Source organism: Triturus cristatus, chromosome 2_2, assembly GCF_964204655.1.
Source record: "Triturus cristatus chromosome 2_2, aTriCri1.1, whole genome shotgun sequence".
Taxonomy (NCBI): Eukaryota; Metazoa; Chordata; class Amphibia; order Caudata; family Salamandridae; genus Triturus; species Triturus cristatus.
This window is the reverse complement of record NC_140582.1, coordinates 1,253,474,546-1,253,490,515: the sequence shown is the minus strand read 5'-3', so window position 1 is coordinate 1,253,490,515 and position 15,970 is coordinate 1,253,474,546. Positions and strand designations below refer to the sequence as shown.

The 15,970-nt window shown below is 48.9% G+C and overlaps 1 protein-coding gene across 1 annotated transcript in view; it reads right to left on the bottom strand.

The window, feature by feature from the left end:
- The window catches only part of M1AP (meiosis 1 associated protein), a 344,775-nt gene that overhangs the window by 7,969 nt on the left and 320,836 nt on the right, over nt 1-15,970 (bottom strand). The gene's annotated exons all lie outside the window — the stretch shown is intronic.

Below are 15,970 nucleotides of genomic sequence, written 5' to 3'. Positions count from 1 at the left end.
TAGTAAAGAAAAGGGGTGTAAGTACAAAAAGATGACAAAGTATACAAGAGAATTGGAGTAAATGAAACAAGTGCGGGTGGAAGTAAAGGCTTCAATGGAAAGAAATTTGAGAAAGCAAGGGAAAATAAAGAAGGAAGCAAAACAAAAGAGGAAACATGAAGGCAAGTAACAAGCCAGATGATGGAAGGGACAATAGATATTGAAGATGATGATGAGGAGGACTGCATTTCACGACAAAATGGCATAAAACTAGTGGGCTTCTTTACAAGCCCATCGCGGCACCAGGGCATCACTTTTTTTGATGCACCGACAATGCAGAGTGCAGACCCAGTGCAGTGTCAAAAGCCTATGCCTCCCCAGGGGAGGCATAACAAAGAGGAATATCTCTATTTCTCCTCGTTTTTCCTCTTTCTGTGTGTGCTGCATTCTGCAGACAGGCTAGCGAGACCGCTCAGCGTGCGCACCGCAGGCATGCCAAGGGCAAGCCCATCTGCACCAGTCCGCGCACCGACTGCGCACAGCCCCAGCCACGCTGCAGGTCTGAACTCAGAAGGCATATGGGGCTATGCAGACAGACCTATACAAGTAAGGAGTTACTAATGCTCATCTAAGGATAACTGGGTGGATAGCATTGCGACGGGTCTGAACCCCTGCACGTTAAAGATGGGAGGAGAGCCACTTAGTTGTGGCTTAATTAATGAGCGCTCGTTGGTGACGCCTGCTCAGGAAGTATACCTCTTGGAGTCAAATGAGCGGGATGTGTTGTTTGTTACCAAGACCTGGATTCCTACAAGCTCAGGAGGAGACCTAGGACTAGCCTGCCCGAGGGGCTGTAAAGCAATCCAAGAGCAGAGAAAAGGAGGGTGGGGGGAGGTGGAGCAGCCATTTTTAAAGAATAAATGGGAGATAGGCATGCTTCAAATTGAAGAAATACAAGGAATAGAGGTGTTGGGTTTTTCCTTAAAAGAAAACATGAGACGGGCCTCTCAGGAATGTTATGCTACCAACCACCAGAGAACCTACATGATATTATTCAACCATTTCTGAGTACAGTAACAAACCTTGCAATTACCCACTCTAACTTTTCTGTGTTGGGGAACTTTAACAAATAATAATAATAATCCACATTTGTAAAGCGCGAACAATCACCCGTAAGGGTCTCTAGGCGCTGGGGGCCGTCGGGAAGATTAAGCAAGTTATTGCTCAGAGTCACATGGTGCTGGGCTAGTCTGACGCCGGCGATCGAACCGTGATACCCAGATTCCGGCGTCAGTCGCCCTGGCCGCGGAGCCACACCTCTTCCTCTAATGGGCGGAAGACATCACCCTCAGTCACGGACAGGAGTTCCTGTACTCATGTGAGATGCTGGGTCTGAAACAACTGGTAAAAGGTACCACTCATCAAAGGGGTAATACCCGGGTTTTAATACTGGCCCTAATAGACCTGATCACTGTGAAGGAAACTAATCCGGTCAGCTGGTCAGATCATTTTTTAATTAACTTTGAACCACGAAGACCGGATCTGAAGGGAGAAGGAAATATTGTCGAGAGAACAGCACAGGGTAGAGCCTAGTCCAAGTTAAGGAAGAGGAAAGGAGAACAAGTATTTGATATATTAGACTGTTATCAGGAGAAAGACACAGTAGAGGTAAGTTATGAACATTTACAGGAGACGATTAGAGACACACTGGATAAAATAGCACCAGTAAGTGCTAACCGTGAAGCCCAGCCCCTTAGCACCAGGGTTTACGGAAACTCTGACAGACAGTAATACCCAGTGTTGAAGGCAGTGGTGAAGGACCTATTTGGAGAGCGATAGCCAGGTTTTAAAAACTGTATTAAAGAATGGAAAAAAAATTGGGCCAGATTTACAAGTCCCCTGCGTCACCAGTACGTCACTTTTTGTGACGTACTGGTGGCGCATGTTACTGCTCCATATTTACAAGGACAGGAAAAGCCACCCTGCGTGACTTTTCGTGTCCTTGTAAATACGGCCCCTTTACACGCAGCACTTTGCGTGAAAGGGGCGTTCCATGGGTGTTGCTGTGGGTGTTTCCACGTAACACCCATGGAACTAGAAACATTTCCAGATTTACGAGGAATCGCAAATCTGGAAATGCGTGTGAATGCTACGCCTCCCCAGGGGAGGCGTAGGAAGGTGCAACGAGGAGAAATGTTTTCATTTCTCCTCGTTTTTTCCTCTTTCAAAGCGCGCTGCATACTACAGCATGCATTGAAAGAGGAAAATGCCCGTAGAGATTGTTTTTGTGCAGGAAGGAGCCCCTTCCTGCACAAAAACCATCTCCCCATGGCGCAGGCAGCTGTTTGTACGCCAGCGCAGGAGAGAGCACAGGAATGCAACATATTGTTGTAAATATGTCGCATTCCTGTGCTTTGGAAGTGCTGCAGCGTGGCGCAGCCAAAGGTCTTGCGGAATGCACCGAGTCACTTTCTTGTAAACCTGCCCCGAAATTTGGAAAGCCAAGGAAAATTATTGTGCTAAAGCTAGCTCTGAAGATGTAAATAGATCGAAAAGAATATTGAATATATGGTGAATGAGCTAGCTAATGAAATGAAATGAAATGTGGCATTTATAAAGCGCAAACTGTCGCTCCCAAAGGAGCCTCCTGGCTCTACCCGATAACGAGCTTCAGCAGTGAAAAGTTAGGATCTAGATGAGAGCAAAGCAAGATTCATCAGAGGTTCCGTAGATCCATGGCTTTAGGGCCTTCCTAAACTGCTCTTCAGATTCCATTGATCTTAATTTGTTTGGCATGAAGTTCCAAGCCCTTGCCCCTAACACAGTAGCCGACTTCCCTCCCCTGGTTTTGAGTTTGAAGCCTGGCAATTTAAGAAGGTTTGCAGAAGTGGATCTAAGTGTCCTCATTGTCGTGTATGGTGTAAATCTTGTGGAGAGATATGCCGGCCCTAATCGGCGAGTTGCTCTGAAAGTCATGAGGAGAAATTTGAATAACATTCTTTTGCGTAACGGGAGCCAGTGAAGGGTTTTCAGAGCCGCAGATGCCCTACGGGGAAGCTTTAAGACCAATCTAGCTGATGCATGTTGCACTACCTGTAGTCTCCTCAGGGCTGATTTGTTAACCCCTACCAGGAGGCTATTGCAGTAGTCTAGGCGTGAGAGTATTAAGGCCACTGCCACTGTTTTCCTTGCAGCAAGTGGAATCAGATCAAAGAATTCTGTCAAGGTCTTAATTAGGCCAAAGCATGTACCCACCACCTTAAGTGCGTGGGGTTTGAAGGAGAGGGAGGAATCAAACCATACCCCCAGGTTTTTTGCCACCTTCACCGTAGATGAAGGGGCTGCTGCCTCTTCCGGCCACCGGTCCTTAGGGTGAAAGGGATTATTCTTCCCTATCAGTAGGATCAGTGTCTTATCCGTATTGCAACGGAGGTGGTTGTCTTTCATCCATTTGATGACCGCCGTAAGACAGGCTTTGACATTTTCTTCAGCTTCCGTGGAGTTTTTTTCAAGGGACAGGATCAGCTGAGTGTCATCAGCATACGATGTTGTTTCAATCCCGTAAGCCGAAATGAGGGAGAAAAGTGGGGCCATGTATATATTAAAGAGGAGTGGACTAAGTGAGGCACCCTTTGGGACACCCGTGGTGATGGTGCGTTCTGAGGAGAGAAAGGTGCCCAGGGAGACTCTTTGCCTCCGATTCGACAGGAAGGATGTGATCCAGGCCACTGCAACATTGGAAATGCTGCAGGATTTTAGTCTGGCAAGCAAGATGTTATGAGAGATGGTGTCAAACGCAGCAGACAGATCCAAAAGGATCAGCACTGCCTTCTTGCCGTTATCTGTAATAAATTTCAGGGTGTCCGATATCTCCAGTAGCGCAGATTCCGTAGAATGTTTCGGGCGAAAGCCAGATTGACGAGGGTGGAAAATCTGAGCTGATTCAGATAAATTGGAGAGTTCCTTATGGAGCATTCTCTCTGTGATCTTACCTAAAATAGGTAGTAAGTATACGGGCCTATAGTTGGAAAGATTAGAAGGGTCTATATTCTGTTTTTTGTCTTTAGTGGTTTTGCAATGGTGAATTTCGTTCATCCGACACTATGCCAGAGGATAGGGAGGAATTCACAATATTATTGACCACAGGATTCACTATGTCAATGATATGATATAGTATCGTTGGGGGCAGGCATCCAAAGGCGAACCTGATTCGCATGCTAAGATGGCTTCATGTCTCTGGGGTAAAGTGACAGTTTGAAAGGCTTGAAGGACGGGCCTGCCCTGCCTATGATCCCGCTCATGTTCGTTAATAGATTCAGGTAAGCTTGAAGTTCCAAAATCCTTTTGTGTATTCTTGATCTTGTCCTCAAAATATGTTGCAGAATGCTTAAGTCAAACTGTGAATCCTTCACAAAAACTATGTAACAGTTTTTCAGACGTTTTTAACAATAAAATTGAATAAATCATAAATGACAAGGAATTGGGAAGCGATGAATGATGATCAGTCTGATAAGGAATGCACCAGGATGATTCCTCAAGGAGAGGTGACAAGCACTAGACGACAATAGATTGAAATCATGAGAGACGAAGAGTTTAGGACTTGCCTCTACTGTTTCCTCAAACTCTCTACTGTGAAAAGAAAGAGCAGATGAACTGCTTCCAGGATGGCTAAAAATATGTAATCAATCATTGTTTAGTGGTGAAGTAGCATCGGCCTGGAAGAAGGCGTTAGTTACCCCGTCACTAAACAAACCTTCGACAGATGTACGATCGCCCAATATCTCAGCTCCAAACCCAGTGAAGACGGCGGAGAAGTAGATCAGCAAAACCCTAGCCAGCTCCTTGGAAACTGATGACACGTTGGGGAATGAGCGAACCGGCTTCAGGCCAGCACCCGGCACAGACACCGCGCTGCTCCTGGTGGTGGATGAACTGAGGATGATGGCTGAAGGTGGTCAGACGACAGGACTGACGCTTTTAGATCTTTCAGCTGCATTTGACACTGTCAAACATCAAATCTTGATACAGAGACTGCTAGATACAGGGGTGGATGGTACCTTTTTGGAGTGGATTAAATCCTACCTGTCAGACAGATGACAGGCAATCTCATTCTCCTCTTTTGTTCTGAGTTTATGGAAATCCCACACGGGGTGCTCTGCGGTCAGCCCTGAGCCCCATTCTCTTTAATGTGTACCTGCGCCCACTACTGAAGCTGATTAGATCTCATGGGATCTCGTTCATAAACTATGCTGACGATACCTAGTTAATCCTGTCTTTAGACAATAGCCAGAGTTGATCATAGGGATTACATATCTGCCTAAAAGAAATGGCCATTTGGCTCAGGAGGAACTAACTGAAGTTTAATAGCAGTAAAACTAAACTGAATTCCTGTGCTTCCCCCGTCTATAGGGCCATACACACTTCTGGAGAACTTTTGGCCCTGGATTTGAGCTGAGAATCCAGGGATGACACAGGTAGTAAGGAATTTGGGGGTATTCAAGGATGAGAAATTGTCCATGGAAACATATCAAAAGGACAACGTGTTTCGGATTGCTGATAAACCTAAACAAAATTGTTTCTTTACTACCCCAGCCAGCTTAGAAACTAGCAGCACAGTGCACCATATGGAGCAGGATTGACTATTGAATTCACTTCTAGGAGCGCCTCATTACCTGATGAAGAGACTGTGCAGGATTCAGGTCTTAGCTGCCAAACTGGCCTTGATAACGTCTAGATATGACTCAGCCTTGGACACTTTGAAAGAACTCCACTGGCTCCCAGTCAGAGAGAGATGTGTTTTTGAGGCCCTTCGTATGGTCCTTAAAGCGGTAACCGGGACCGGGCCGGGGTTATTACAAAAGAAATCCAGTTACTACAGACCCCAGAGGCATTTACGATCCGCGTCAGCTAACTTGGTATGTGTGCCAAGGTTCAGGAAATTGAGACTGGGTGGGAGGTCCTTCCAGACTATGGCAGCTCAGCTGTGGAATAAACTTCCAGACCCCCGGAGAGCCAATCAAACCTCTACAGCTTTAGGAAGAGTCTAAAACATGGCTTGTCCCAAGGTAGAGAGTGAGGCACTCAGTCCTAGGCTACCTGTTGCAGAATTAGGGTGTCAGGCTGTGACGTAACGAGCCGCGCCTACCCCCGACATTTCGTCGGAACTACCTTTCCTGGCTGCCCTCTCAGGAGGGGGAGGAGCCACGCGCATAAAATCGCGTACGACGCTGGGAGCGTCGTACGTGATACTGACCAGATTGCCAACCGGACGCGTTGGAAAGGAGAAACCGCGTTCTCGTGGAGAGCGCCAAGAGCGAGGAAATCGCCAAACCTGGGCTCATTTCAGAGCCACCCGTCTTGCTCGGCTGAGCGTGGAGAGAACCTTGGGGCCTTTTTTTTCCGCCGTGGCGGACCTGCCGCGGAGCTCCCTCGGAAGCGGGAGCAATCGCAGCGTCTCGCCAGACTACCACAGACTCCCCAAGGGGGATACCGTACCTTGGCAGGGATTTCCCGGAAGGACTCCGAGAACCATGGGCATGCCGAGAACCTGAGTGGTAAGCCTCTTGACGTCCGGATCGGAGGTTGAGAGAAGTCATTTCCCATTTTCTAGATACATTTGGTTACCGCCTCTAGGCTTCCGGTGAGGAAGTAAAGAGGCTCGTTTTTGTCTTTTGCTAACACTGGGACGGGCTGTGATGCCTTTCGTCAACTGACTCAAGAGGCCTTTATTCATGACTATTTACAAGGGTCTGTGGTGTGTAAAACATTGGCGAAGGAATCTACTGTTTCCCGTGTTGTACATTCTCATAACCAGCACTAAAACTTTGTAGCATCGTTTCGACACCCCTGTGGGGGGTTTTCGTTCTTCCTGTTTCTTGATGCCTGAAGCTGGCCGAGATTTTCTATGCTTTATAAGGGGTTAGGAAGGTGCTTCCCATTGGTGAGAGACGCATCTTACGATCAGCACACCCAGGAAGAGAGAAGGCTGATGGTACGAAAAGGTCTTAGCGAGAATGAAATGAGAGTAGTCAGGGAATGATATTTTGCTAACCTGTGTGTTTCTCTCGTTTCAGGTATCCCTTCCCTTGCGGTCCCTTCCCTACCCTATCCCTCGCTTGATTACCTCTATGCTCTGTAAACGTTTGTATAGTCAGAGTGTGGGGAAATCAGGAGGTGGACCCATATGAGCATCACCCTGATCCTGAGGAGCTTGGACATCCGTGACAGAATCACGTACCCACGAAAACGTCTCCTCCCGGTCAGGGTTCTGCTCAGTGATGGCCACGTTAGAAGAGGTGATCCAAGCTTTGAGTTTGGTCCAACAGGAAGTAGCCGCTTCTCGAACAGAGAACGCGGTGCTTAAGGATAGACTTGATAGACAGTCAAGAAACCCTTTTGATGTGGCTACAGGCAGCTCACAGATACAGGTAAATGTCCCCCCCCCCGATACCCTTGGCTAGTCCGGAAAGATATGCCGGCGACCCACATAAAATACAAACATTCCTAACACAAATCACGCTACATTTCTCTTGTAGGCCTGCCTCTTTTTCCACAAACATATCCAGGGTAGCGTTCGCCATATCGTATCTCACCGGGGCCGCCGCCAATTGGGCGGTTCCGTTGGTCAGAAACGACGATCCGCTACTTTCTGATTGGACAGCCTTCCGGAGAGAATTCGAGAGGGTGTTCGATAGGAGAGCCACTACTCTCAGTGCGGATCGGGAGTTGTTGGAGCTGCGGCAGGGTAGGAAGGATTTGATCACTTACATGACTACCTTCAACCGGCTGGTGGGAGAAACGGCATGGCCAGAGGAAAAACGAATGGCCCTGTATTACCAAGGGTTACGGGATGAAATCAAGGACATCCTGGCCCAAATAGACCCCCAGCCTACCACTTGTACGGATCTAATAAACCTCACCCTGCGGTTAGACCACCGAATGTCCGAAAGGGGCGGGGACCGTAGAGGAAGAGAGAGAGGGCCGGTAGGTATAGAGAGAACAAACCGATCCTCTCCAACCTCGAACGAGGCCGTTCCCGAGCCCATGGACGTCGGAGCACTAAGGCCTCCACTGTCCAAATCCGAACGCGAATCTAGGCGAGTGCAGGGGCTCTGCATGTACTGTGGAAAGAAGGGCCACTACGTTAGGGAGTGTCCCGTAAAGCCCAAGAAAAGGAACGTTTCATACTCCGGGAAACAAGTAGCCACCGTACGAGCGGAGTCCGAAGAACGTAGAACCGGGGAGGTCGTTGGAGAGGAGGTAGCAGAATGCAAGTGGATAGTGCCGTCGTTGGGGTTTTCAGGGGTGCCGGGTGCAACCGCACACATAGTGTTGACCATGGTCCTCTGAACCGGGCAGCAACAACATCTGGTCCGGACAATGATTGACTCCGGAGCCACCGGCAACTTTATAGATTTTGGGCTGGTACAGCGGCTGGGACTCGGTAGAGTGCCCAGCGACAAACCAGAGACAGTATTAGCCGTAGACGGCAAGCCGTTGAAATCCGGCTCCGTTACCGAGCACACGGAAGTAGTAGAATTAGGGCTCGAAGGTTCGCCACAAGACCATGTGGAGAACCTCGCACTGAACATTATCGAGGCACCACAATATGAAGTCATTCTGGGCATGCCATGGCTATGGCAGCACAATCCCACCATGGATTGGAGACAAAAAACCATTGAGTTCAACTCTCCAGACTGTTTGTCCTCGTGCATGAAAGAGCATACCTCACAGGTCTTGTCCCTTGTTCAGGGTTACCAGGTAGCCACAGCAGCCGAAAAAGACGTAGTGTTGCCCGCGGAGTATCGGCAATACCGAGACGTGTTCTGTGAAGCCAAGGCGGAGAACCTACCTCCACACCGCGACTATGATTGTCGAATTGATCTCATAGAAGGCGCCATCATCCCATCATGTAGGGTTTATGCCTTATCAGAACCAGAAACTAGACACCTACGGACATACCTGGATCACTTCTGTTCCATTGGCTTTATTCGCCCTTCTCGTTCACCCGCGGCATCCCCCCTTTTTTTTACGGCGAAAGCCAATGGCGAACTACGCACGTGTATCGATTACAGGCAACTGAATAAAAACACCGTTAGAAACCGATACCCGCTCCCACTCATCCCGGTGTTGTAGGATCAGGTCAGGGAGGCCAGGATATATACCCGACTGGACTTAAGAGGGGCGTACCACCTGGTGAGGATCCGGGACGGGGATGAGTGGAAGACGGCTTTTAAAACTCGTTTTGGTTTATTTGAATACTTGGTTATGCCGTTCGGGCTGTGTAACGCCCCGGCGGCTTTCCAGTATTTCCTTAATGATGTTTTAAAAGAGTACGTGGACCGATTCGTGATCGTCTATATAGATGACATTTTGGTCTATTCGGTCACAGCGGAAAAACATACCAGTCAAGTCCTACACATCTTACACGCACTACAGGACAATGGTCTCTATTGTAAACTCAGTAAGTGTGAGTTTAGCGTTACTGAGGTAGAGTTCCTGGGAGTCATATTAAATCCCCGGGGGTTTAGAATGGCAGAGAGGAAGGTGGAAGCAGTCCAGAATTGGCCCATTCCCAAGAGCGTGAGGGAGGTGCAATGTTTTTTGGGGTTCTCGAACTACTATAGGAGGTTCATCCCTCATTTCTCGCAGGTGGCATCTCCCAGAACTAGATTGCTGCGAAAGGCAACCCCCTTTCTTTGGACCTCCGAGGCCACGGAGGCATTTGAGCAATTGAAAAGGGCCTTCTGTACCGCACCCATCTTGCGACATCCCCAACCTGAGATCCCGTTCATAGTGGAGGCGGACGCCTCGGATGTGGCCACAGGGGCGGTGCTATCACAGAGGGACAAACATACAGGACAACTGCACCCAGTGGCGTTCCTATCCAGAAAACTAAATGCAGCCGAAGTAAATTACACGGTGGCCGAGAAGGAACTTCTGGCCATAAAAAACGCCTTCCAAGAGTGGAGGCATTACCTTTGGGGAGCACAACATCCAATAACCGTATACTCGGACCACCGAAACTTGCAGTACATAAAAACGGCAAGACACCTGTCGCAACGACAAATGAGGTGGATGTTGTTTTTTGCAGGATATGAATTTGTGATCACCTTTAGACCAGGGGCAGACAACAAAAAGGCGGATTCGCTGTCTAGGCAGGGGGAAGCGGAAGAAGCCACCCAGGAAGAACATAGAGCAATCATACCCCCCGAGCAAGTTGTATGTACCATATCCGCAAACCAGTTCCTGGAACAAGTTACCAGCAACCGATCTCCACAACAGTGGAAAAAGTGGGCCGCTCAGGACGTTCGAAGAACTCTCAAACATGGCACCCCTCTGCATGAGAACAAACTATACATACCTACCCACGCCCTCCGATTGAAGGCGTTCAACTGGTGTCACAACGCGGTCATAGCAGGCCACCCGGGATATAAAAAGACCATGCACCTGATGCAACGGCAATTCTGGTGGGGCAGTCTGGCCAAGGACGTGAAACTATGGGTAGAACAATGTGAAACATGTGCCAGAGCCAAAGGCGAACAGAACAAGAGCAAAGGACTGCTAATGCCTCTACCCACTCCATCGCAACCGTGGCAGTCAATCAGCGTGGATTTTATCTTGGGTCTCCCACTGGATCAGGGATGTAACGCCATATTGGTAGTCGTAGACAGTCTGATGAAGATGGGCCATTTCATTCCCTGTAAAAACCTGCCTACGGCCAGCCAAACGACGCAACTACTATTGACCAATATAGTTAGGTTGCACGGAATCCCCCGGGTCATCATCTCCGACAGAGGCCCCCAATTCATAGCCCGGTTCTGGCACGTGTGGTGCAAGGCTCTTCGAGTGGAAGACGCTCTGTCCACCAGCTTCCATCCGCAGACAGATGGGCAAACGGAGAGGCTGAACCAGCCAGTCAAGAAATATCTACGATGCTATGCCAACGAAGCAGCGAAATCGTGGGTATCCTTGTTGTGGTTGGCCGAACTGTCGTACAACAATGCGTGGCATTGTTCGATAGGAGAAACTCCTATTCGGGCCAATACGGGTTTCCATGCAAACACCTTGCCCGTGGCCATCCCTAGTGAAGTGCAGAACCATCCGACAGTATCGGCACACATGAAAGCCCTCTTAAAAATTCACCGACGCATCCAAGTCCACCTACAAAAGGCCAAGGCATCCTACAAGAAGTGGGCAGACAGACACCGACAGGAGGGTTCAACATACCAAGAAGGCGATAGAGTCTGGCTCTCCACAAAGAACCTACGGTTCCGTTATCGTAGCATTTTTCATCCGCGGTATATAGGTCCCTATACCGTTCTGCGCAGAATAAATCCAGTGGCCTATAAACTGAAATTGCCAGGGTCATTGAGAGTCCACCCTGTATTTCACTGCAGCTTGCTGAAACCGGCAAAAGGCATACACCGTAGAGCGCCGCCACCAGTGATAGTAGACGGGCAAAAGGAATATGAGGTACGGCGCATCCTAGATTCCAAGTACCGCCACGGATGCCTGTGGTACTTGGTGTCATGGAAGGGTTACACTTCGGAAGACTATTCTTGGGAACCGTGCTCAGGGGTCCATGCCCCCCGTGCGGTGCAATCATTTTATGCCCGGAATCCGACCAAACCTGGTGCTAGGAGGCGCATGGGAGGGGGGCGTACTGTCAGGCCGTGACGTAACGAGCCGCGCCTACCCCCGACATTTCGTCGGAACTACCTTTCCTGGCTGCCCTCTCAGAAGGGGGAGGAGCCACGCGCATAAAATCGCGTACGACGCTGGGAGCGTCGTACGTGATACTGACCAGATTGCCAACCGGACGCGTTGGAAAGGAGAAACCGCGTTCTCGTGGAGAGCGCCAAGAGCGAGGAAATCGCCAAACCTGAGCTCATTTCAGAGCCACCCGTCTTGCTCCGCCGCTCGGCTGAGCGTGGAGAGAACCGTGGGGCCTTTTTGTTCCGCCGTGGCAGACCTGCCGCGGACCTCCCTCGGAAGCGTGAGCAATCGCAGCGTCTCGCCAGACTACCACAGACTCCCCAAGGGGGACACCGTAGCTTGGCAGGGATTTCCCGGAAGGACTCCGAGAACCATGGGCATGCCGAGAACCTGAGTGGTAAGCCTCTTGACATCCGGATCGGAGGTTGAGAGAAGTTATTTCCCATTTTCTAGATACATTTGGTTACCGCCTCTAGGCTTCCGGTGAGGAAGTAAAGAGGCTTGTTTTTTTCTTTTGCTAACACTGGGACGGGCAGTGATGCGACGGGCAGTGATGCCTTTCGTCAACTGACTCAAGAGGCCTTTATTCATGACTATTTACAAGGGTCTGTGGTGTGTAAAACATTGGCGAAGGAATCTACTGTTTCCCGTGTTGTACATTCTCATAACCAGCACTAAAACTTTGTAGCATCGTTTTGACACCCCTGTGGGGGGTTTTCGTTCTTCCTGTTTCTTGATGCCTGAAGCTGGCCAAGATTTTCTATGCTTTATAAGGGGTTAGGAAGGTGCTTCCCATTGGTGAGAGACGCATCTTACGATAAGCACACCCAGGAAGAGAGAAGGCTGATGGTACGAAAAGGTCTTAGTGAGAATGAAATGAGAGTAGTCAGGGAATGATATTTTGCTAACCTGTGTGTTTCTCTCGTTTTAGGTATCCCTTCCCTTGCGGTCCCTTCCCTACCCTATCCCTCGCTTGATTACCTCTATGCTCTGTAAACGTTTGTATAGTCAGAGTGTGGGGAAATCAGGAGGTGGACCCATATGAGCATCACCCTGATCCTGAGGAGCTTGGACATCCGTGACATAGGGAGGTTGGTTGCGTTTTCAGTCTGTAAGACAGCACAATGATACCTGCTAGGTGAATGTTTGTGCTTTATAAATGTCTGTTAATAATAATAACAATAGAAGGAGGACAACGCCTCCATTGAATGTTTTCAACAACCTTTCCTACAACGGAGCGTTGGTGCATGGCAGCCCATTGTGCACAGCAGCCCATTGTGCACGGCAGCCCATTGTGCACGGCAGCCCATTGTGCACGGCAGCCCATTGTGCACGGCAGCCCATTGTGCACGGCAGCCCATTGTGCACGGCAGCCCATTGTGCATGGCGGCCCATTGTGCATGGCGGCACATTGTGCATGGCAGCCCATTGTGCATGGCAGCCCATTGTGCACGGCAGCCCATTGTGCGCCGGCGCAGGGGAGAAGGACAGGAATGCGCCATGTCTCGTAACTATGGCACATTCCTGCCCTTTTCTTTCGATGCAGGCGAGCGCAGCACAGTGACTTGTGGCACTGCCCGACGTCAAAAGCTCGTAAATGAGGCCCTAGATCTCAAAGAAGTGAATGATTAAAGATGAAAGGAAACAAGTAAAGGAAAGAAACAATTAAAAAATGAAAGATCAAGGAAGAAGAAATATATCAAGGAGAGAAAAGAATGATATAAGTGGGAAAGTGAATGGCGCAAAAAGGGGAAAGGAGAACGTAAGAAAAGAAGAAAAGTCCTAAGATTAAGAAGAAAGGGCCTAAGAGATCAAGGGACAATTTAAGATGAGAATACAGAGCCAAAGAGAGAAACAAGGTAAAGGAAGGACCTAGGAGGGGCATTAAGACTTAAGAGTCAAAGAAAAGACCTGGTGGTTAAGGAAGGACCTAGGAGCCAAAGAATTGACCTAATAGGAGAAAAATTGTCTTTGGGGGAAACAAGGACTCATGAGGAGAAGGAAGGACCTAAAAGGAGAAAGAAGGATCTAAGTAGCAAAGGTTGTGGCTAAGAGGAGACATAAAGGTGCAGAAGAAGAGGGGCACAAGTAAGAACCTTGAAGGAAAAAATAAGTCCTAAGAGAGAAGCAAATGGGGCATAGGCTGAAGTAAGGAGAAGGAACTAAGGACTAAGACCCCCAACAAGAGAAATAAGTTCACCACCTGCATGACCAAAGTCGTTAACTGAATGAAAGCCAACGCCGACAAGACAGAAGTAGTGATCTTTGGCAAGAACAACTCACCAAGGGACTCCAACTGGTGGCTGGCTAACTTCAGACCCACACCTAGCACCCACACCAGGAACCATGGACTGATCATAGACAACAAACTAGACATGAACGCAAAGGTCAATGCCGTAACTGCAACCTGGTTACTCACCCTGAAGATGCTGAGGAAGATCTTCCAATGGCTCCCAAGAAACACCAGAGACCTAGTCATCAGCAAGTTGGACTACGAGAACACCCTCTATGCCGGGATAACGAAGCAACTCACCAAAAGACTGTAAACCATCCAGATCTTGAAAGCCAGCCTCATCCTCAACCTAGCACATAGAACTCACATCACACCACACCTCAGGGAGTTCCACTGGCTCTCGACACACAAACACTCTCATTTCAAACTCCCCACAAACACATTTAAGGCACTACAAAACGTAGGCCCCACCTACCTGAACCGTCTTATCTCCTTCCACCAACCACCCAGACACCTCCACTCTGCATTGCTCCTACTCACACACATCGCATGCATACACAGAACCAGATCAGGGGGCATTCTCTGACAACTCTCCTAAAGTGTGGAGCAACCTCACATCTCACATCAGAGACCCTTCTCTCTTGAATTCCACAAGAAGCTGAAATTCTGGCTCTTCCATTAACCAACCTACCCTAGGCAGGGCTAGACACACACACCTGCTTGGCACCAGGATACCCTTATGGGTGATTACCCAAACTACCCTAGGCAGGGCTAGGCACACACACCTGCTTAGCACCAAGATATTCTTGTGGGTGATAGTGCGCTTTACAAATATACACAATATAACAGAAGGAAGCTCCTATGAGGTGAAGAAAAGACCTAATCATTTCAATAGTCATGCGCACCTGTCCAAGTTCTTCATCTCAACACCTGCTCATTACATCCTACGATTCATCAAGAAGTTCTGCGCCCACCTCACACTGAGTGAAGACTTTGACCAATTATTTTCTCCTGAGCACACTTGATCCCCCACTAAGTGGGCTCACAGTACATCAATCGTGGGCTCACAGTACATCAATCGTGGGCTCACAGTACATTAATCGTGGGCTCACAGTACATCAATTGTGGACTCACAGTACGTCAACCGTGGGCTCACAGTGCGTCAATCGTGGGCTCACAGTACATCAATCGTGGGCTCACAGTACATCAATTGTGGGCTCACAGTACATCAATTGTGGGCTCACAGTACATCAATCGTGGGCTCACAGTACATCAATCGTGGGCTCACAGTACATCAGTCGTGGGCTCACAGTACAAGCATCGTGGGCTCACAGTACATCAATCGTGGGCTCACAGTACATCAATCGTGGGCTCACAGTACATCAATTGTGGACTCACAGTACATCAATCGTGGGCTCACAGTACATCAATCGTGGGCTCACAGTACATCAATCGTGGGCTCACAGTACATCAGTCGTGGGCTCACAGTACAAGCATCGTGGGCTCACTGTACATCAATCGTGGGCTCACAGTACATCAATTGTGGGCTCACAGTACATCAATTGTGGGCTCACAGTACATCAATTGTGGACTCACAGTACGTCAACCGTGGGCTCACAGTGCATCAATCGTGGGCTCACAGTACATCAATCGTGGGCTCACAGTACATCAATTGTGGGCTCACAGTACATCAATTGTGGGCTCACAGTACATCAGTCGTGGGCTCACAGTACATCAGTCGTGGGCTCACAGTACAAGCATCGTGGGCTCACAGTACATCAATCGTGGGCTCACAGTACATCAATTGTGGGCTCACAGTACATCAATTGTGGGCTCACAGTACATCAATTGTGGGCTCACAGTACATCAATCGTGGGCTCACAGTACATTAATCGTGGGCTCACAGTACATCAATTGTGGACTCACAGTACATCAATTGTGGGCTCACAGTACATCAGTCGTGGGCTCACAGTACATCAGTCGTGGGCTCACTGTACAAGCATCGTGGGCTCACAGAACATCAATCGTGGGCTCACAGTA